At 34.2% G+C, this 23944-nt stretch overlaps 1 long non-coding RNA gene across 1 annotated transcript in view; it reads left to right on the plus strand.

The window, feature by feature from the left end:
* The window catches only part of LOC147652624 (uncharacterized), a 37789-nt gene extending 14316 nt beyond the window's left edge, over positions 1 to 23473 (plus strand). Inside the window, exons 4-11 of the long non-coding RNA XR_015287644.1 lie at positions 9111 to 9235; positions 10023 to 11689; positions 13458 to 13644; positions 15121 to 15159; positions 16535 to 16603; positions 19942 to 20065; positions 21447 to 21496; positions 22663 to 23473. This is a non-coding gene — a long non-coding RNA (uncharacterized LOC147652624). The remainder of the gene's footprint in view (positions 1 to 9110; positions 9236 to 10022; positions 11690 to 13457; positions 13645 to 15120; positions 15160 to 16534; positions 16604 to 19941; positions 20066 to 21446; positions 21497 to 22662) is intronic.
* The last annotated feature ends 471 nt before the right edge of the window (positions 23474 to 23944 follow it).

The raw sequence follows: 23944 nt of genomic DNA on the forward strand, positions 1-23944 counted from the left end.
GTGTGGTAAATGACCCCTGAAAACCATATGTACAGACTTAGACTCAGGGCTTGTTTGGTTGTTTTGTTTTGTTGTGTTTTGTTTCCCTGGGTTTTCTTGTGTTTTTTGGCTTTTGAATTTTGGGGTTTTTTTGGTCATTTAGCCTCTTGTATGAGACTGATTTAATAGACACAAAATCCTACCTAAAGTGTTTGTGGTTATATCTGTGTAAGATTGGTGGCCACTCCTAAAACAATACATGATTTTTAAAATTAATATATTTTTGGCTGTTCACAAAAAGCTGAGGGAGAAGAGACAGATATTCAGAGTAGGTAATGTTCTATGTCACAATGGGAAATACTCTTTATTAGATTTATTTTGTCTCTAACAGCAGGAAGAAGCCTGTGGAGGAAGAGGAGCTCTCTATAAGATACCTCTCAAATCAGCAGCCAAGTCTGAGGCTGGTACTGTCATTTGCTGTTTACCAGCATTTTGCAGTTTGTATATCTTGAGTCTAAACTTACATTAAAGTTAGTCTCAAATCACATAGGTTTGCTGGCATATTATGGCACAAGATTAATTTCTCAGAGGATCTCATTTCACCTATCATGTAGCATTCTGCTTATCTGCTGATCTTTTTAAGTTTCAGGTCTCTGCATTTCCTCCTCTACAGTGGTTTTGTTGCCACTTATTATAGCTGTAATAACACAGTTTACTGCTTATAGTTTGTTATCTTCAGTAATAGATGATATGCCCTGAAGGAACATCATACTCTTCCAGTAGTTTGTCTTGTGTCTTCTCCTTTATATCTCTAACATCTTTTATTATATGTATTTTTTTTAACCAGTAGATATGCTACACGACTTTACTTGAAATTTGATTTGGATAAGCACTTCAGGAGTTTAAAAATGCTTAATAAATATATAAAAAATATAAATAATTAATAAAGTTTTGAATATGCCTGCATATCAGTAGAAGTTATTTTAAGGATAATGGGATAATTCCCATTATCCTTAAAATAAAGTTTCTGAACCACTAATAAGCTGTCATATGACAAGAAAATAGAAAAAAAGCTGGTGCAAAAACTGGTGAATAAAAATTCGACATGAATTATAGGAAAACATTTTAAAAGATTATTAAATGTCTTAACTATGACCTCTTACAGTTATTCTTAAAAGAGAAGTAATTTCTGGATTTCTTGCCCTGCACAGGGGGTGGGGGTGGTGAAGAGCAGACTTTACTTCATCTGACAACAGCAGTGTTTTCAAACCCTAATAGGAAAATAAAAAAAAAAAACAAAAAACCTCTTCAAATTACATTAAATTTTACCCCTTGGGTGTCCTTTTATGAAACATGGTCAAAAAAAAAGTACAAAATTCAACAGATCAGCCTGCTTTTTGGCCAGGTATGAGGAATTGAAAATGTTTACTTCTGAAGTCCATGTGTTACTAACAATTTTTAAAAATAAAAGGTAAGAAATTTCCCAGTATTATTTAAAAGGAATGTATTTTCTTCAAACCCAACTAGTTAATTTTCAGCAACTTTCTTGTTATTGCCTGTATGCAGCACAGATGACTCAAAAGAGTGCTTAATTTATATCTGATGAACATTTTACTACAGTCTCTTTCTGTAAGGAGAGATGAGAAATAGCTGTGGAATGGTAGGAAGGCCTTTTCTGATAGAACCTAGAGACATTATTATCAGGAAGCAAGTGGCTGTAAAATCTTTTAGGGCTACTCTGGTGTATTTTTTGAAGAAAACTTTGCTTTTGTTTTGCAGAGGGAAAGAGAAAAAAAAATTGAGAATTCTCCTGTGACTACATTATTACTACAAAGTAAATGGCCTTTTTTCTGTTGGATGGTAAACTTAAGTTGAGAACAGTCACAGCCAACAAGAAAAGTCTTGAGATCAACTCTCATCTCATCTCATCTCATCTCATCTCATCTCATCTCATCTCTTTCTCTGCAGAGTGAAATTAGCACACTGTAACCAGTTTTCATCATGGTGTAGGTAATGTGTTTTAGGTTGAAGCTGCAAAATTTTGCATGTTCATTTTTCTTCTCTAACCAACTTTGCAATCCTTAAAGCACAGCAGAACAAATGTATGGCTGCCAGCTAACTGGGCTAGGTTAACCAAGCCTGCCAGAGTTCAAGAAGTGTTTGGACAACTCGGGGACACAGGGTGTGATTCTTGGGACTCTTCTGTGCAGAGCCAGGAGCTGGACTTTGATGATCCTTATGGGTCCCTTCCAACTCAGGATATTCTATGAGTTTAGTCTATGATTTGATGAGTAGAATCTCCTCTTATACAGCTCACAGTGCAGGATGCAGTGATTACACTTCCAGTTTTACAATACATCAAAACAGGACTATAATGTTACTTCTCACATGATATTAGATAATGCAACCACTTTAAAAAATACCTTAGTGGTTTCATGAAACCAAAAGACTTATGAAAACACCAGCAAGACAAGACATTGTTTAAAAAAGCAATTGTTTAAAATTAAGCACCAGTCATATCACAATTTGGTTTATTTGTATAGGAGCAAGTATATTAAAAATTAACTATTCCTGATTAATTTTTGTATTCTAAAATTTTACACAGATCTGAATGAAATAATACTAATGTTCCTATTTAATAAAATCTAGCATGAAATTTTTTTCATGAGGGATTGTATAGTAGGTCTCTGTCATTCATTATCTGATACAATTACCAAAATTCAAAGTAAGTTTCAGAATTTGAAAAAACAACACAAAAATAACATTAGCAAATTTTTTTTCAGGGATGAGAAATTCATAGCCATTAAGTTTATCTCTTTAGATCACACACACACACAAAAAAAAGAACCGAGAAAGAATTTTATTTCCTTGTGGATTAAAACATTATTCATAAAAATTTATGAGACACACAACTTGTATGAAAATTATGTGGCTTTGAGACAGGAATGAACAATTTAAAACAAATCAGTTGGAAGAAATAGCTTTTATAGAATCTCAGAATGGTGTAGGCTGGGAGATCATCTAGTGCCAGGCAGTTCAAGCAGGGCCACCTGGAGCTGGGTGCCCAGGACCACATCCCCATGGCCTTTGAATATCTCTAAGGAGGAGGAGCCCACATCTTCATGAAGCAACCTCAGTCATCCTCAGAGGGACTCTCCCTAAGTCTGTTCTTATTGCTTCTTGTTCTGTCACAGGGCACCACTGAAAAGAGCCTGGCTCTGTCTGCTTTGCACTTTTCAGACAGGTATTTATAGATGTAGATAAGATCACAAAAGAAATTATATAAATTACATGGGAAAAAATAATATAGTATTTAAAAAGATAAACATAATCAAATTCTTGCTGCACTGAAGATAAATGTAGGGACTAATTTAAAGTTTTTATTTTGTTCTGAAAACTTCCTAGAATATTCTATTACTTCTAACACTCTTAAATATCCTTGTCCCGTACTTAAAAAATGTGGATTACAAATCTAGTGTCAGCAAAGCAGGGTTTGTGCTGTACTTCCCAACAGAGCATCAAGAAAAGACACTATACAATTGATGAAGTAGAATGGTCATGTATCATAAAACCAGTTTGTCTGTAATCCTGCCTTAGCACCCCTGGAATGAGACTGAAGTCATTATATTCAGGCTTTAGTACACTGGTGAGTGCATAGCCTTTCTGAAATCAAGGGTGTCACTTCTGTATTCATTTAGCTCTTTTGTTGGACCTTTAAAAAGTTATTTTAATGGCTCTTTGAAGACTAAAAAGGAGTAAAACTGGTAAAAAATGTACATTTTAAAATATTTAAATGGGTCATACACTGAGCAAACTGTTCCTAAGTGAATTATGAATTTAGCAAATTTTCCTTTCTCCCAAGCCCACGTAGATTCTGTCAGGAATATCCATGAATAGACTTTAAGTAGTTCATTATTTTTAATTTAATTTCAATACTTGCAAGGGTGTCATGTACATATATCATCAGACTTCTGCAAATTTACAGGCTGCTTGGAATATAGAATCCTCTCCCATCTCCGAGTGATTAAGACATTTTTTGTTCAAAACTAATCTGCCTCGGGCCCTGGAAAATCATAGTTTATGGGGTCCATGTGGAAGGAAAGCCCATTTAAAAGTCAAAAGCCTTAGTCTGCTTACTTTGACTATTTAAAGCCTATCTTAAATATCTACGGATTATCCTGATACTCAAAAAAATCTAACTTACTTTCTTGGGTTTTTGCTGAAGGGCTCTTCTTGATTAGGCTCTCTCCCTCTTTTTTGTTCCCTTCTATCCATGTCTTTTATTCACTTCAAGGCCTGTGAAGAATTAATTTGGACTATTTTTTTGTCACTGTGGCACAAATTGTAGCCAAAATAATTTTTTCATCCTCCTTTAATGGCCCTGAGCTTCTTACGAAACAGATACGAGATCCTAATCTTATCCCTTTATCTATTTGCAATTCTGATCAGTAGTTATTTGTTTCATTCCTAGGGCATCATTCGTCCTGTTAGCACTCCTAAAACATGAATGAAAGAAGAATAAAGGTTAAAGCTTTCAGGATGGCTGCAAAAGGCAAGTTCTCACCCCCATATAGCTATGCATCAGATTATTAAAGAACTTGCTCTCTGCCGGTATTTGTACTCAGATACAAAACCCTTCCTGATTTTTTACTGAGCAATTACTCAAAGCAGCAAATGCTATTAATGTAAAACTGTGGCTCTCAACTGCAGAACTCATCTAAGTCAGCTGGTGGTCAATGTAAGGTGGTGAGATCAAAAAAGGGCCTACAGTTTTACAGAGATTCTCAGGAAAAAAAAATTCCCTTTCATGCTATTTCTCATAATGATTGTGTATTCTCAAAATGTAACAGCTTCTTGATGGGTAATGTTCTCCCCTTTTAGTACCTTTATTTAAAAACAAAACAAAGAAATGATGGGGAGCAGGGGAAAATGCCAGCAAGAAGTTGCGAAATCTGTTTTGTGGTGAAGTACATTGTTGGATAAACCCCTGTGCATGTGGTATTGTTATAGTGCCTATTATTTATTCTGTAGAAACTAGCAGCACTGTATTTACAAAATATATAGTTATGGACTTTGGAACATTTATTTACTTGGATGTCCATAATGGATCTGAATAAACTGCTGTGTAAGCACGCATTCAAGCGTTTTAAAAAAATGCATATTGTTTACTTCATTGACCATACACAAAACCATGATGGAAGCACTATTGTTTAGCCAATACTGTTTTGAGGCCATGCCAGACTAATAAGTGAATAGGCATTCATAAGTGTTTCTAAAACATATATCATTTACCTGGTATTAGGAGTGTAGCTTTTCAGAAGTGCTCTAAAGTGTACATTACTAATGTATTTTCCCAATAGTGATTACAGTTAAACACTTGGGATTTTTTTTTTATCTTTAAGAAAAAGTACCTCTGAAAGTGCCTTGAAAATTTTTAAAGCTTTACTGTGAATACAAAAATAGGAACTGCTGTATCCAGTAAGATGAATGTTGTTGTTATTACTATTAAGAGCAATAGTACAGTAGTGTTTAGAGGCTGCAGGTGATATTAAGGTCCACTCTGGTGTGCACTGTGCAAATATGCAGTTGCAGTACTTGCAGTTTCTGAGCTGATCTTTACAAATGCCATTTAGTTAACTGACTTTCCTAGCATAAAAAGGTTTAGTCTATCTATCTGCTTATATTCACAACGGAAAAGATAATACTTCTTAAACATTTTTAAGAATCTGTTTAACACATGCTAGCTTAATGTCTGATGTAGGATTTCATTATTAATTTTGCAGTAATATATGTAAAGATGAGCATAATTTCTCCTCAAGAAATTAGTCTTACCCTGAAGAAGAAAAATAATTGCAGTATATTCATATTCTGACATACTAAAATAGCTCCATATTTACTGAAATTAATTAAGTGTTGATCAGATGGTGGCATTTTCTCATGTTTTCTTATCACTAGAACCTTCAATCTAAATGTTTTTTTGCTCTGGCCCAATGTAAGCATACTGGATTATTGTTGTTTGGACTTACAAGTGTCTTCAATAAGTAGTTCTTAAATCTTCAATAAGTGACTCTAGAAATCCCATTGCAAATTTTTTTTTCTAATCACAATTTTTCCCATTGCCTTTGCTTTTATTATTCACATCAGAAAATCTTTTTTTCTTTGGCATTGCACTTCAGAATGTAAGAAAAATGATCTATTCTCTTACAGAAACACCTAAACCATATAATTTATACTTTCCTTTCAAAATCTCCAACTGGCCATTTTGTTTGGAGAATACTTCGTAACATTCATCCAACATATTCAGGAGAAAATCTTTCACACTTACTATTGCTCTACTTCTTTGTTTCTTTAATTGTGTTCTACAAATTTTACCCTTTTTAACTAACGACAGTTGCAAGTACACCAAACTCAAATACATTTTACTTTGTAAGGGTGTGTGTGCGGCTTATATCAATTCTAGCAGAGATATGCGGCCACAGGTTATCCATTTAAAAGTGATACAGGTTTCTTTTGTGCTGGTCACATTTCCTTCAAGAATATATAATTTATATATTCTTATATATATATATTATATATATCAGAATAAGAATTTCAGTGTTTGACCCTCATGTTACAATCACAAGAGCAAAACAGCACAAAAATAATGTCAATGGATTCATAGCTTATTAAACAGAAAACTTATTTTTGCTTAGTCATGTTTGCTAAAGGTAGAGCTGTAGATGTAGGTAGGACTTTTCTATGAAGCTCCAATTTAGTATTTTCTGTTTCTCCAGGCTTTTGATTCTTGATGGGGAATGTGTTGAGCCAATGTTCTGTATTTAAGCAGAGGTGACTACACGTATGAACTGCCATTTGTTGCAAGTACTTTTCTGAGTATATGGACACTGCCTTTCTTTTGGACTAGTGGTCTTTCAGTGCTTAAGCCAGTACACAGGTAAAGGTGTGATCACCTTCATGCACCTCTGAGTGCTGCAAACTTTTAAATTTTCTCTTCCAATCTTACAACTCATCCTGGAGACTCAGGAGACCAGGAGCTTTGAAAGCACTTACTGTCTGACCACTGTCTGCATTCCATGTGACCTGCAATTTTCTTCTTTTCTAATACTTTAGCAAAGGAACACATTGTTGTAGTTTGCAATTCATGGAAGACAGTAAAGTATACATAGAAGGATGGCAAATATGTTGTTGCTTAAAATTTGTGGATCTTTATTTGAATGGGGTTTTTTTAATTAGTTATCACCACAAATTGCTGCACAAACCAAGATTCTGAACAGGCACAGGTATATCAGTAATTCCTTTTTATCCTTACTGTGAAATGACTGCTAATTGATGCCAAATGGTTTGGTTATTTTGTGCAATTCCAGAATAAAATATCAAGAGAAATATCAGTTATGTTAGATTAATTTACTCTGGATTTCTGCACCAGGTTAGAAAATATTTAGTTTACAAATAAACAAACACATATAACTTTGTTTTATACCAACAGTATTTATATAAGACAGTTGCTGATTTATGTCTTTACTTGTCCAATAATAAGAACTTCTAAAGATGCAATATTGTAACCATAAACCTGCTTGATTGGGCAAATATTTTTTTTTCTTAAAGGTTGTTGGTCTAGAAGTAAATTTGTTAATTATCCTTGGGCATGGTGAACTTGCCTTATGGGAGGCTTGAGTGATGGCAGAGAGCTTATTGGGGGTGTCTTGAGAGCCACTTCCTTGACTTCTCCTGTCTCTCTCCAAAGACATCTTGGCAGTGATGAAATACTGGCAGTTTGTGATGATAGTCTTATGAAATGAAGTTATAGTACACACAGTATGGTTCCCTTAGTGTTTTGTTGCTAAGTAGTGCTTGTGCATGTTTAATCCCTTCCTTGAAATTTCCAAAATAGAAAATAGACACCTGGAGGGAAGGAAAACTATTCATCTCCGACCTGAAATATGTTTTCTTACATTGCTAAATAAAGGACTACACAAATTCCCTTATTTACACACCCACATTATGCCAACGTACATGTTAACCTTTACAGTTGGCAGAAATTGGGAGACTGGCTGCCAGTTTCTGTTTTGTATAGATTGATGTAATCAAGCATGGCATTGCAGTATGAAATATGTAACAAATGATGTTAGAGCATATCTCACAAACCTGCAGTGAGCATGAAAGGAATGTTTCAGAAAGACAGCAAAGGGCTTTTCTTGCACTTTGCTTTGTCTTACATAGTGGGGAAGAATGTGAACAAGCAATTTCGTTTCTGTAGTGGCACAAGATGCAAATGAGATCTGCAAATAAATAAAAAAGATTATAGAGGAAGAATCCCTGAAAGGGGGAGAATGAGTTATTTTCACGTCACTATGTAGATGTGTATTATACCAGTACAACTATAGCAGGGATGACGTTCTGCCGCTGCTGGAACCAGTGGGACAAAATACCACTCAAATGTCTTTAATGGGATGCAGTCCTAAAGACAATTTTCCTCAAGACACTTTATATCCATTCTAGTATTCTTGCTGCCAGCAAAACAGCTTTACTCCACAGTGCAGATAACTTTTCAGATCTGTCCTTAACACAAGACATTTGAGACAGCCTCTGTTGCTAACCTGCTGTAGTGGTGCTAAATTCCAGAGGAAAAGACTCAGCAATCAGTTTAACAAGGTGCTGGCATAAGCACAGTTTCCACTGCAAAGTAGAAGGAAAGAGAACAGATAATCTTTGAAAGAACAAAGCTGTAGAAAATCGCTTAGAAAGATGGCTTTGCACTACTTAATTTCCTTTTGCCACTGGAAAGTAATTTTTCAGTATAGGAGAAGAGCTAAGACAAAAAATTTGGAAGAGATGTGCATGTCTAGCCAACTGAAAGGACGAAAGAAGCCAAGTTTGACACTTGGGCAAAAAAAAAAATTGATTCTCTTTATACTGACATAATGGCTGCATGAGAAGCTTTGGAGACTATCAGCTATCAGCTCTGATAGTCTAAAGTTGTACCATCCAAAATGTTTTCTCAGGAACCAGATTTTCAAATCTGAGGCATTTAGGAAAGTGAGGAAGCTGAGATTCAAGAGCATTTGTATTTAAAGACGGTTTTATTTGAAAAATTAATCTACATCTTCTATTATTTTACCATTTTCTAACAGTGCAAGAGGAACTTCAAGAATGTGTTACACACAGTGAAGTTGTGTTTCCAGAAAATGTTCTTCCTTATATGATAAGGATGTAAGGATGTTGTATAAGGATGTAAAAGTGAACTTTAAATTTAAAGGTCAGTTTTTCTCTCACTGTGGTTCAAAATGACCACAGTGTGATGACTGTGTAAATAGTGAGATTTAAATTTGAGTTGGCTATTATTTCCCTTTCAGCTTGTGGCACCATTGCGCTCAGAGGTTTAGGTTTTTAATTTTTTGGCATTTCTAAATTAGTCATGTTCTGTGACTTGTTCTTGTTTCAAGAAAAGACTGATGCTGTTCTCCCCCTAAGCTGTTTAGTGCAGCATGAGCCTGGAGGAGCAAGCAGAAGACAACAAGCTTTTGCAATCCATTTTAGAGAGTAGTTGAAATATATTCCCTGAAATTGGCAGCTATGTGCCGGCCCCTTCCATCTGCAGGCACTGGTACAGTTGGCAGTTTCCACCCTGCAAAATCAATCATGCCCCTTCCAGATTAAAGACCTAAATAATGTTCATGCATTTTAAGAGCATTTTTTAATTTCCTGATATTTATAACAACACTTGGGGAAACTTGACACCGAAATCTGTTTCCCAACTGCATTTGTTTTTCCCTCATGTGTGCACACTGATTCGTTATTGCAAGATTGCTCATCAGTGCTGGGCTTTTTTTGTTTTGGGGTTTTGCTTAGTTTTAAGATGAAGGATTAAAGCACTCATTGTGAAAACAAATGTGTATATATATTATATATATATATATATTTATATATAAGATTAGTTTTAAGAAGCACTGAATCAGTGCTAATGATTTCTTTCAGCTTTCCAATACCATGTTTTCAAAAGTGCCTTAAAATGCTAACTCTAGCTCTTCTTTTGTTACACACAGCGAGTGAAAAATGAAACTGAAGAAGGAGGTTTTGTGCTGACCTTAGACCAGACATCTGCCAGAGGAGTCACCTAGTACAAGCTACAACCCCATGCTCATAGACAAAAATGCTTTGGAAAGAAAAGTGATAAATTGGTTCTGGGCCACTGGATGATTTTCCTCATTGTTATGATCTGTTGGATAGTATACTTTGCATCAGCAGTATCATACAGGATGTTGGGATGTGGTCAGCCTCTTCAAGAGAGGAAAAACCTGCATACCTGAAAAAAGCTAGACCTATGTAACCAATTTCAACTAATGGAGAAATTTTAGGATTTAGATCTTCATTAGAAGTTCTTCTTGATGCATTGATATTTAGCAAACGTGCAATAAATATTTGAGTTAATAGCCTGGTTTATGCAATTTCCACAGAAATTAATTTGAAATATCAGTTGCAAGATACTTACTCACCTGCTATCTTACTGCTTGAGAATAATGCTCATATTCACTTTGGTCACATTCTCTCCTCTCTGGAGAGAACATGTGACTTTCAGATTGATTATCAATTAAACTGGAATTAAAGAACATTTCTTGCATTTATAATTTCCCTTCTTGTGTTGATTTTTGCATGTTTTCACCCCAAATTTAATCCCTAGGCTACTTTTGGTACTTGGCAGCAGTGTCTTATCACCTATGCACTGCATATTTAGTCCCATTCCATGTGGAATAAATTCTCATGTTTCCTTCAATGCCAAGTTCTGTTAAGTGATGGTGCATTTGGTTGCTCAAAATAAGCAATTTCTCTCTAGTTGAATGTGTGGTTCAGGTAAGAAGGAAGTAGAAGTGAATCTGGATGATCTTACATCCGTGTAGCAAATTTAGCTTAATTTAAAGAAAATAGTTTAATTTCCTTTGTGAGTATTACTTTCTCTTGCTGAAACAATGTAACATTGATTAGATTCCTATCTGCCTGTGCATTTCAAACAGTCCTGGGACTGTTGTAGAGTAAGATGTAAAAATGTTTCTGAAGCCCTAATTACTCAGGAATATCTGAGGTGCTAATTTGCCCACTCTAAAATAGGTGTATGCAAATACAGGGAGGATTATATATGTTCCAGATGCACTATACCAACTGTGCATGCACTAGGTTATGTACTTGCCAAACTGAATAATTTTCCTGTAAAGTTGAGAACACTTCTACAACATGATTCATGCCTTTTGGAAGCCTAAGGGTCGGCAGCTCATGTTTGGACCTGTTTGGTGAGCTGTAAACCTGAAAAATAATGCCAAGTATAAATCTTAGAGGGTTTGAATCATGTATTCATAAAACCTGCATACATGATAGCTCTATTACATGATTGTTTAAGAAGCAGTAGATGATGTGCTCCAAGATTGGCTAGGTGAGATAATATTGTCAGGTCATTAAATGGCACAAAGGAACTTTGTTTTCAAGCACATCTAGGTAAAACTTGAATAATGTCATAGGTGAAAGCACAGGTTGTTTTAGTCTGGATTTTGTCTGATTTTTCAGTTAATTTTTAGATTGTTATGATTTATTTCCTGCTCTAGGGTTCAAGTGCATGTCTTCACATGGTTGAAAGGTGTCTACTTGGATCAAGAGAATACCATTTGGAAAATCACACAGCAAAGAATAGGAAAAAATAGTGAAGGATAATTGACAGTAGTTGGTAATTAGCTTCTCTTTGCTCCATATTTGTTTACACTTTGACCCTTATGACTGCAAAGTACTTCCTGGCCCTGACTTAACAAAAATATTCCATACACACAAATTCCACTGAAATTGGTGGACTGGGGAAAGGCAAGATTGTGTTCCACTTGTCACAGCTTCAAAAGTCGGTAGTGGGTATCAGAGGCATGAGCTACTAAATTTAATAAATTACTTCTAATTACCACAAATTTAGTTACAAAGCATGGCTTAGAGTCTTCAGTGAGAAGAGACCCTTTATCTACCAATTCTCATCTCCCCGGAGCACAACATAATTTCCACCGGAGTTACACTGAAACTGATTTCTCAAGACAAGCATCATGACTCAAACATTGACATTTTGGGTCTAATAATAAACACAGAAACAATCACAATGTTGGTGAAATGAAATAGAAGTGCTGCAGAAATTGACCTTTTTTTTTCTTTCTTTCTTTTTTTTGGGTAACCATACTTGGGTGCATATGGCAGGCTTTATCCATCTTTAGGATCTTAGGTAGCGTCTTCAGATTTATTTACCTAGTCCTGCTGCTGATCAAAAGTGGCTGGCTGCATCTGGTCAGACCAAAAGTTTTCTGTACCAAAAACTCTTCAAGTTCAAGTTCTTTGTTAAAGGACCATGCTGTTTTTTAATTTTTATAAGGTTTTGTTTCATCTTTTGTCCAGTTATTATATATATATATATTAAAAATTCATTTATAGGAAATTTAATTGTTTTATTACATTCTTTTAAGAACAGTTTTGCATGCTTCATTCTTTTTGCATTTAAAGGCTTCTCTTTCATTTATTTGTGCCTCAAAGATTACCTTGCAGTGTTGCTGATAAAGATCTTTTTCAGCTTTTAAAAAGCATCCATATAATATTCCCAGTTACACGACCTATCTGTTTTTTATTCTATTTGTTCTTGGGCATTTTACTCCTCAAGATAAACATCTTTTCACTTATAGACAAAAGAAATAGCGGTATTCTTTTTCTTTTTAATTATTTAAATTATTTTATGTTTTAAGATTTTTTCAGACTTCATTTAAAGCTCTCTAATAGACTGGAAGTTTCTACCTAGTACTTATTTCTTAGGCTTTGACCCAAGACAATGAAATACAGGAAGCAAATAGGGCACTGGGGCACCAATTTGTAAATGGTCATATTTCTGACAGAAATGTTGATAGGTCTTTTGCCAGCCTTGAGAGCCAGTTGCTGTGGGGGCTCCAGTTGTCTTCCCTGTGCACTTATGAGTGTCTGTCAGTCACTAAGATGATACATTTCTTTATCATGTGTGTGATTATAAACCATTATTTTGTGAGAGAGGCCCTATGCTTTTCCTAGTGTCTCAGCTGCTCTTTATAAAAGTTCTTCTGTCAAGGAATTCTTCAGACTTGTACAATAATGTATCAAGGTGGTAAACTCTGACAGCTTCAAAAGCTAGGTTTCATTTCATAAGGGCTTTTAAGCTGTCTTGGATATGTACCTGGCAGACGTTTCAGTCACTGTCTCTCTACTGTTTCCCTCTTGTTTCTTTCTCACATGCCATGAAAATATTTTCCTTTAAGTATTTACATAGCAACAGTCTTCCATGTGATATTTTTTTTTGTTAGAAACAGCATTTTAATGGGTAATTGAGAAGGAACGCTTCCTTTCTCATTAGACACTGAATAATTTGATCTCTGGCTAATGTATTTGAAAAATAATGTTTCAGTGTGTCATGATAATAATAAAGTATATTTTTTCTTCCACAGGGTTACAGTTGTTTACACATTTTACTATCTCTTGAGTAGCATGATATAAAGTCTTTTTATTGCAGTTTTGTTTGAGAAGAGTTGAGCATGTGAAGGAACTGTCAATCAGCATTTAGTCATACAGTATCTATTTCTGTCCCTGTTCCTCCTAACACAGAGGGCTATTATAGTCTACATTACGGCACAGGTACTTTGGATACAGATATCCTTGAGGGGCAGGATTTATTATGAAAGCAGAGAATCAACATAACATGAGACATAGTTTAAATAGCTAAATTTATTTACAAATTCTGAAAGTTAAGCTAAGCAGTGGTTGCTTTTACACATTGAATTTTTCTGTCTACCAAGACCTTTCTTCTGTTTTATACCTGAATTTCCAAGCAAGGCAGCACTTCAAATGAGACTATCAATAACTTGTATAATTGAAAGTATTTAAGGAAATTTTGATGTTATGTTCTTTGTCTCAAAGGCTGAGTCTTTGCCTGACTGAGGCTTTGCCTTTCAGCTTAGTTTACATACTCCATCTGGCACAAAGCACTTAAATATTTGCAATGTGGTGTGTCCTTTGTGTGCTCCAATGATGTCTGCAACAACTGGGAATCTATTCCTGAGACAACTCCTCCCCTTACATCCTTGTAATTACAAATATTAAATTAAACACCTAATGCATTATTCTGAAAAAAAAAAAATAAAAAAAAATTGAACTTATATCTCTAAATTTTTTACTCGTGTCTTAGACAGGAAAAAAGGAATTAAATAAAAAAAAATAATATATTAGTATATATATATTCATAATATATTAGTATGACATCTGTACCCTCATGCACATAAATTCCTATGTGTGGAGGTTTGTATAGGTTTGTTTTGGTTAAACAGACTGGACACACTCTCTCAGTGTGAGTTTGGTACCTGACTCTCAACAAAATACTAAAAAACAGAACAACAACAGCTACAATACTATCACAAGTTGTGAATTTTCCTACCAATAATGAGTGTGAGGAAGTGGAAAAAAAAGTGTGTGGAGGTATTCATCACTAACTTCCTTGAAATATGAGTTTGAAGAAAATTACTTTGAAGTGTGTATAAATGTTATGTTCTGTTTAAATAATGCATGACCATGATCTGTTGCTTAATCTATTAAAAATAGGATTACTTTAGCAGAAGAAGGTAAGTTTATTATCAACCAAAAAATTAAGCACCATACATTCTGCTATGTATATGTAGTATTAGTTAAGTTGCAACATAGCAAAAAGGCAGCATTTTTCAGATTCTCTTTTGGAAGGTAAAGATACACATTCAGTGAAAAAGGCAAAATATTACTCATAGGAGAGGAAGTTTAGCCAAGAAGGAATAGCCCTTGTAAAATCTGTCCCTGACTTACTGCAGATTTACTGCCACAATTTTCCAAAACACTAACACTGGTTTTTCCCTTCTGTTCTCTATGCATCACTGTATAGTTCTACTTACTAAATATTCTCTTTAGAACTGTAAATACACCTGTAATACAAAATTATTAAAATTATTAAATACTGTAATAATGATGTTCTCCAAATTTAAATTTTTTTTTTAGTCTGGCTATGTTAGTAGTAATGAGCACACTGAATATTTTTAAGTCAAATTTAATCTCTTTTTCTTTTAAATCTATCTCTCAACTGCCTCCCAGACTGCCCAGAAGCAGAGTGCCCTGAAAGACCTCAGTCAGGTACTTGGATTTATTATTCTAAAAAGCAACCTATGTTTCCCAGAAATCACAGTTTCCCCTGCTTCACAAGATACTGTGTGGGGAGACAGCTTTTTATTACACAGGACTTTCCATGCACTCCTCTGCCAAGCTACTGGCAGCAAGGATCCCTTCTCCTGAGATTTGAGGCAAGGGCACTTCATGTGCCACAGAGTTGCTGAGTTGCTCAGATTATTAGTTTTGCTCTAGGTATCATCCATTTGCATATCTAAGGCAATGGGTATCTGTGTTTATTATATATAGTGAGACTAATCATCAGATACTGGGAAACAAAACAAACTAAAACAGTATAGGATAAGACTCACAGGGCTCTTTGAGAGCTGTTTCAGAATTGTGACATGACCTTGCTTACTCTACGTAGCATTATGTAGAGTATATGTTTTAGTATTTAGTATTATAAGTATTATTATTAGTCTGTTTATATAGATATAAATATAGACTATATTTTATATATTTATATATATATATTTATATATATATATTTATATATATATATATATTTATATATATAAATTGTATTATTTACATAATTATATATTAATAATACATTTATATTATATGATATATTAATAATAATATTAAATAATTATTTATATTTATATTAGTCATATTTATATATTTATATGTTTGTAAAAACCCCCAAAAATGATCTCAGGATTCACTTTGCAAATTAATCTATAAACTTCAGAGTGAAATTGAAAATGTTAAAGGCATGAATCTCATTAAAGGCCTTGCTCACTTCTGTTTATTTTACAAGCAGAAATTATAGAATATTCACATCAGCTAATTCTCAGTTACCATAGCAGCTTATGAAAAAAGAATAGGGGACAGTAATACTATATTTCTGTAATATATACTGAAAATTGCAGGAAAGTTTTTTGGGAGCTGTGTTTTCTAGTAAATGGTTCTTAGATTTGTATGAATAGACCAATGATTTAATCAAACATAACTTCTAATAAAGGTGAATTGCTGGTGTGAGTATTCCCACTTAAAAATATTTTATTATTCAGCTTTCTGTACCCATTTCACAGATGACAATATATTCCACAGTATAAACAAAGTTTGTAGGATACAATTTGAAGCGTTTAAACTTTTGTTTGTGGCAGTAAGAGCTATATAGTTTTCAAGGTATATTTCAATGTTTTAGTCTGAGGAAAATCAGTTATGGATATTTTTATTTTTGACAGTGATTAAAGGAATAGCACACAAAGAACAGCTAATACATCAGCTGGAGTCAATTTTCAAAAGAGAATGGCTTTGAGTTGGAAATACAGGCTTTCATCAAATTCTGGTATTGCTTACAGCATTTCTATCAGCCACATTTTCTCTCTTCCAGGAAGGGAACATACCACAAAACCAATGAAACTTCAACACTTCTTCAAACTGAGAAATGCTTATTTCTCAGGTCAGTGCAGTCCTTTGGTCAGCTCAGAGACAGCCTTAGTGTTTAAATGATTGAGATGATTTTGAAGAAATGGTCTAGCTTTCACTGTAAGTTGCAGGGGTGTATGCGAATAATTTCAGAAGTCTTGGGTTTCTAAAGTTGACCAGGAAGGTAGTCATTGTTTCCAAAAACGTTTGTGATATCTGACTGTGAATTATTTGGCATTTGTTATTGCACTGTTATTGGTGATGCCAGTGACCCCAAAGATGGTAGAAATCCACTTTGTGCTGGATTTGCATTGGTTTGGAAAGGTCTGGACTGGGTCAGGACACTTCTAAGTTCACATTTTTTCCTCTAAGAATTGAGAAAATTTAATCTAAGAAAAAGATTATATTTCATTTTCCTTGCTGTATTGATACTGAAAAATTGCCTTTGTTTTACAGATGTGGCTCTATATTCAAAATTAAAATTCTCCTGTCACTTTCACAATTCCTCTAACAATGCTGCAAGCTTAGAGAAACTAGCAAAGAGCCCTTAATTACTCCTGTCTCACACTTATTTTTGATAACTGGGAAACATTTGCTGTCCTGCCTGTCACTGAAGCCTGTAACCACATTCAATCTGAGTCTCCCTTAAACAACATTAATATTTTATGTGACAATATCAGTTGATGCAGTCCTTGAGTCTAATCTCTTTTGTTAACCTAACTTTTTGAACATGCATGTTTTTCTCCTGTTTTTTCACTACATTTACAAAACCCTCTTTCCTCCTTTGAAGTTTCATTGCCCATGACCCATTTGCTTGCTACACTGTAAGCAAAGTATTAAAAATACTTTCAATGAGCAGCACTGTATAGTTACTACTCTAAGCCATCTATCTATCTATCTATCTATCTATCTATCTATCTATCTATCTATCTATCTCCAGCCACTTTATTTTTCATTTGCATGAAACCTTTGGATATTGTTGGTTCCACATGACAGCAGAGCAGCCACTAGCTAAGCTGCAATGATTGACTGTGGCTCGGAAGATCTACAGCAGGTTAATGCTGTTGCCTTGGAGTTTGCATTGATGCCTTTGGGTGATTCCTGCTTTAGCTCTTGAATCTTTTCTCAGCATGTTTTCCTTCTCTCAATTATGCTCAATTGATGCATTTGTCTGACTGGAGTGTTGCACTTATTTGGACTGGCCTTTGATCTTAAATCCTGGGACTCAGAATCTCCTAACGACCATGTATCAAGGATATCAATCTTATCAAGGATTTTGGGGCTACTCTTCTTCCTCCTAGAGGAGGGTATTCAACAAAGACATGACTCCTGTATGTAACTGTAATGTATCTAATTTATTTTAATTCCCCCTCCAGTACAATAAATTCTTGTAAGTTACTACTGGTCTTCTGGTTGTTCCTCCTGAACAGAAAGGTCCACTTACACATTCCACTTGTAAACAAATGACATAGTACCTGTACCCTATAGTGCAGCTGTGCACTAACAAGTAAGAGGTTGTCAGGTATGAACCTATTTATTTCTCTCCTCTCCTATTCTTTGGTTTAGTTTAAGCTTAGGAAGACACCTGGTAGACATTTACATGTCATTTTCACATGCACTTCATGTAAGTGAAGTAACCGTGAAAGGTTATTGAAGGTCTACTTAAACAACTGAGAACATAGCTACAAACTGGCTTTTTGAGTCAGCTCTTGTGAGTGGGGAGAAGGGGTTTTGCACAATAAAATAATAAAATTATTTCCCTGTCACCTTTGATCAGTGTACTGGTTAGTGCATTACATAAACATGGTGTCAAATTTTTTGCTGCTGTGGATTTCACCTTTATGGATATTTTCTTCAACGTTGGAAAAAAGAATGGATTTGATAATGTGTCTGCATATTGAATGACTAGAAATGTCTTACTGTTTGTCCAAACAGTGAAAATGCAGTAGATGATTGAAAATTAAGCTCTTCTCATTGACTTGCTGCATATTTGATTGACTTGCTGGACAACTGTTTGATAGAAGAGCATATAATATATCATCACTCTTACAAGTGGGTCTGAAATTTTGCAAGAATGACAGGTGCTGGCAAAATGGCTTTACTAATCAGACCTGCACAATAAGAGCAACTAAAATGCACTATGCTTTTCAGTTTCGATAGAACAGACTTTTTCCTGAACGAATGTTTGTGGGAATTAATTCACGTCTGGAGTTTTTGTGAGAGACGGAGACCTTGCTGCAATCTCTGAAAAAGCAGCAAGCCAAAAAGAAGGGAATGTAAGGTCTGTAAGGGATGTAATGATTCTCAGTGAAAGCAATACTTACGTAGCTTATGGAAATGTGGTCTTAAATAAGCTATGATCAAGAATAGTATGACTCTAGGAACCAGATTGCTAGAAGGCAAAACTGAGAGGAAACTGAGATCCATAGAACTGAATCTATGCATTTCCTTATTTTGGGGTGTTTTGCTTTTTCTTCCTCATTTGACTGCTTTCCCACTCCTACAAACCAAAATAAAAAACAACACATGATTAAAAAAAAAAAAAGGTATTTTTAGAATCCTTGAAATTTTTTTAAAAAATAAATGCCATGTTGTTTGTTTTTTTTCTGGGGGGAAAAAAAAGATACCCATGGGAACAAATATTTGAAAATAAACTAATATCTTAATTGTCCATCTTTTGGTCATAATTTTAAAAAGAAGGAAACAGGAATAAGGGCCTGCAGAGATCCTTTATGACTGCAAAATAATTTTTTAATTTTTTAAATAGGAAATTTGACTTTTTTATAATTATATTAGAAAAAATAACTGTATTTTAATTTTGAGATGGGAAGCTTCTCATAAGCTTTTTAGGAAGCTCTTTTGCTTTGACTAGATGTGACCAAGATATCTAGATAAACTATGGATTTGTTGCCAAGAGCTAAATGCTAAAGACTGTAACATATTCCTTAAGTCAGCACGCTCCTTGAAAGCCAGTGCTGGGAACTTTTATAATTTAAAAATACAAAAGTTTGTGTTCCATCCTAACTCCTCATTAAGTAAAGTCTGTCCACCAACTTAAATTTTCCCATGCTTCCAGTATCAGTATTCCCTGCCCCATTTCTTTGTGGCCTAAAACACTCATTCAGCATTTCGGCACAGAACAGTGCAGCTGTAAGTCTTGCCTGGTTACCATAAAGAGAAGTTATTGCAGTCCTTCACTTTCAAAGTTTACCTTTTCTCAAGAGTATTGGCACTGACAGAAGGAGATGTTATACTGCAAAAACACCAAAGCATGAACCGACTGTAAAATATCTTAAAAAAATTCCTTTAGTGACAGGTACTTGAGAGGAGGGTGTAATATTCTGATTTAATTTTGTTTTCAAATGATTACAGACAGACACAGCTTTTGCCTGCAGGAACTGACCTTGTGCCAGTGACATCAATGGAAACATTGCCATTGACATTATTGGGAATTGGATCAGATGCACAGTTTGCACCAGCCATGTGATAGCTGTAGGTAATGATATTTTTCTTATCACATTTAGTACTTTGAAGAGTAAAGTACATGTTAAGATTTCAGTTGCTTTTTACAATGGATGTGGTGAGTATTGAAATATGATGATCAATAATTTTGTTCCTTTGAGAAAGTCTAGTCAGTGTTTTTTTTCTGAACTTAATTGGACTAGAAGAAAGCAATCTAGCAGAGCTGATAGCAATCAATGCAGTTAAAAATGAAACTGCATAAAAATGGCTGAATACATTTATGTAAATAGCTGTTTTTTCACAGTCACAATCTTCAAACGGCATGATGCTAGACTTAATAGCTACGTACTTTGACAAAATAGTTTAAGCAGCAAACCAAGAAATGCCTTTTTTTGATATTTGAGCTTTGAACAAATCATTGAAATTGGTTTCTGAACTAAAGGAAAACCTATTTCTGGAGTCAAGTTTCAGAACAACATCTGGAATCCAGTTCAACATGAACTGCCTAATGTCTGTAGGCACTGAGAAAAAGTTATGCCAGACTTTAGTGCTGGAACTCAAGTGCTCTCACCTAAATTTTAAGAATATTTCAGCCAGATTAAGTGGTAATATTAATTTATGTTTCGTTAAGGATCTTGACAGTTTTTTCAGCAAAGAACTTTTACTGTCGATACCCAGGTACTAAATCCTTTAATTTTTACATCACCACGTTCGCATTTCTCCTTTTGCCTCTGGATCATTACATTGCAATACTCACTTGTCCACAAGAAAATTACATACTGGTATGTAAATATGAAATATTCTGCCATTTTAACTAGCCAAAAATGCATTCAAATGCAACTTGTTTTCTGTCCTATTTTTCACCTTGTTACATTTGGATTGATAAGGCTAACTGAATGAGTGATCCAATTGACCATGCTACTTGGCCACTTCTTATAGTTGCACACTAGAAAATTCTATGATGATATTTTTTCAGATGGGTGCAATTATAGTTTGCTGCTTCCCAGGAAAGATTTGGAAATAAAAGAATAAGTTAATGCTGACATAACTTTTAAAAGAAATAATTTTTATCACTTTATAAACACAAAAGAAAAGGATCATTTCTCCTTTCTTCTTAATATCTCTTATCACTTCACTGGGAAGGTTCTGTACTTTGGATAACAGTGACAATGCATTATTTGATGGGGGGAAAAGTGAAAACATTTAGACTTTCAAAAATTTTGTTTGCTTGCTGCCATTCTGTTTTTCATCATTGTCCACTTAAAAATAAAAAATTTTGGGAGGAGGGGAAGAGTCACATTTCAGTCCTTGCCTGTAAAAACTTTAGTAGACCACTGTTCTTCAAGTATCAAAAAAGTTTTTATATTAAAAAGGTATTTAATTTTTACTGTCCTATTATATTATTTATTTATTAGCAATTTTTAGCCACTCTTCAAGTTATGGTGCTGACAGGTGCAAGATGCAGGTATGCTCAGGTATTTGTACTCATTTTAAGAATGGTTTCACAGTGGCAGAAAGGAACTACGTTAATAGCATTTCTGTTGAGAAGATTGAGAATAGTGTAGAGAACACACAGATTAAACTCCACTCCTAAAAGTGAATGGACAAATTCTCCCTACTGGAAGGTGAAAAATAAGTGAGTTTTGATATTATTTTCATAGGTGACATATATCTTACTATTTTTCTTAAGTAAATTTTTCCTAATTCATTATTTACTAGTCTGTATATTTCTCTACACTTATAAGGACTTACACATTTTAGACTAAGATATTATAACTGTATTTTAATGAAATTTTGCATTACTTAGACTATACTACTTTGGCCAAATGTATTGTTGAACATTTACAAGCATATTATGAAGTAGTATCATAACAAAATTATACTTCTCAAAGAAATGAATAAAGTACATTTTACGATACATTACGTTGTTTTTAATTGTATTTGTTCACTATTGTGCTGGATAAAATCATAAAATACAGAAATATGTGATGGAACTTCCAGCCAGTGTGAATTACCACATTTTTACTTACACATTTTATGAGATGTTGTTATTATTGTTGGTTTTTGAAACTTAGCCATTAAAGGCTTTGGCAAGAACAGGAAAAATGCATTAATGTCTAAGTTTCCTTTAGAATACAATTTAGCTTATTTTCTGGTCATGGACAAAGAGTCATGTTCCTCATTTTGTCATATCTTATAACTCATTAATCTGAGAGTTTGGTCTTGATCAACTTAATATTATGGATATCTAATGTCTCAGTGCAATAATGAATATATGTTGTCATTAGTAGTAAAAGAAGAGTTTGAAGGATAGTGTTTGTTGTAAGGTGAGTTCTAGTCTTCAAGACCCTTCTTTTATGATCTTCATTTTATGATCTTAAATTTTTTAATGTTAATGTTAAATACCTGTGATTATAAAATAAAATGCTAGGGTCTATTCAACAGAAAGCCTGAGTGAAATTCTCTCTAATTCCAACAAGAAGGTTTTCTGATCTTAATTATGATTCTTATGAGCATGAATGAATTTCTCAGAAAACAGGGAGCAAATATGCTAAAAAAATGTAACAAGCTGTTGAACATTCTTGTTCAAGGAATATGGTTGGTTTTGTTTATTGTTTGGTTTTTTTACAGGAAAGAAGATAACTGGTTATTTAACCAGGTTTTGAGAGTCTCTCTACCACTTGATAGGGACTACTCTATCAGAACTGTATATAGATAGAATATAACTAATTCATTAAAAAATTAACAGAGTGATTGAAATTAACAGAGTCCAACTATCACCAATGCAAAATGATTCAATTGAAACTACATGGTCCCGGTATAAAAGACTGAAAGTATTCTGAATGGGACACTAACCAAAGGAAAATAATGCCTTCTCTGGAAGTTCAGCTTCAGAGTTCTCAACCAGCTTTTGGCCCATGGTCCTTTCTCTTCCTAAATAGAGTTTTTGTTTAAAAACTTTGAATTTTCATGTTAGGAACTCAGTGAAGCCCATTTGCCTTGTGCGTGCAAAAGTTCCCTTGTTCAGGGCAGAACATAAAATAGGTAGTTTAGTATCTATGAAATGGCACATTGCTCTGTGCAATGTAAACAACAGATGATTGTAAGAAGATAATTGTGATCCATAGTGATGCTGTTCTTACTAGCCAGAGACAAGCATATTCATTAACCTTGAAAAAGCACTGCTAAATGACATCTTGAATTTGTCTGCCAATATGGTCTACAATTATCAAATCAATTGGCTTTACAGAAAATCAGTTCCTATTCTTCTACATGGCTCTTTTCTGTTGGCACTACCTGTGCAATTTTGGTCTTGCCAAATCCTTCTTTGACAGGGGAGCTCCCTACATTTTATAAAGCCAGTATTTTCAGAAATATGGCTTGAAAACAAGGATCTCAAAATAAAGAAAATACTATCACAAAATAAAAACTTAGTTCAATATTCAGATGTGCAATTCCTAGCATCAGTTGCTGTTTTGCATAGTTAATTTCTGTATATGAAGAATGAAAACTTCATTAATGACCTGGAAAATAATGAGGTTGAACAGAAAGGATTTGCCCTTCCTAAACAAGCCAACTACAATTGTTTCTTAGAATGATAATTTTATACTTTCATGACAGGATGTACAGGTCCGCAGCTAATTAAACCTGTTACTATACATACGCATATATTTATTACAAATAAAATTCTGCATATACTTTACATATAAACTAATTAGTCAATAGACAATGAAAGTGAATACTATTCACTCTCTCATAGCAATAGATAGCAATGCTGTTATTCAAGGAAATTATTTATAATATCAGACAGTCATTACTGAAGTTACATGCTGCTATAAACATTCATCCTTGAATGAACTCTTAAACGGTTGTAATATATTTACTTATTCACTCTCTTGTTTGTTTAAAACTT

Source organism: Cyanistes caeruleus, chromosome 6 (genome assembly GCF_971803275.1).
Source record: "Cyanistes caeruleus chromosome 6, bCyaCae1.hap1.1, whole genome shotgun sequence".
Lineage (NCBI taxonomy): Eukaryota > Metazoa > Chordata > Aves > Passeriformes > Paridae > Cyanistes > Cyanistes caeruleus.